Raw genomic sequence first — 396 nt, 5'->3', positions numbered from 1 at the left:
TGTGTGTGTGTGTGTGTGTGTGTGTGGGTTAATTATGTTTGAACAAAGGATCGACCGGAATTTGTTGAATGTGTGCTTTGTAAGTGTTGAATATATTGTGTTTTAATTAGTTTGAAAACAATGTGTATATCTGGTACAGAAACATAGCTATCTTAGCTCTGAGAGTGTCATCTGTTTGTTTTAGTATGTATATTGTTGCATATGTTTTTATTAAATTAAGAGACCACATGATCAAATGCCATACATGACTGTCTTAGAATGTAACGGTCCAATAAAAATTTTCATGGTGAAAAACTGACTTGGACTGAGATTTATTTTTACTGTCAGATTTAGATTTTAGTATGTCACCTGCATTTGTAAATATTAATACACCTAAGGGAAAAAAGAAAAAAACAT

The sequence above is a fragment of the Sinocyclocheilus grahami genome, unplaced genomic scaffold (assembly GCF_001515645.1).
Source record: "Sinocyclocheilus grahami isolate Dianchi unplaced genomic scaffold, SAMN03320097.WGS_v1.1 scaffold67.1, whole genome shotgun sequence".
Taxonomy (NCBI): domain Eukaryota; kingdom Metazoa; phylum Chordata; class Actinopteri; order Cypriniformes; family Cyprinidae; genus Sinocyclocheilus; species Sinocyclocheilus grahami.
Note: the sequence above shows the minus strand (reverse complement) of the source record.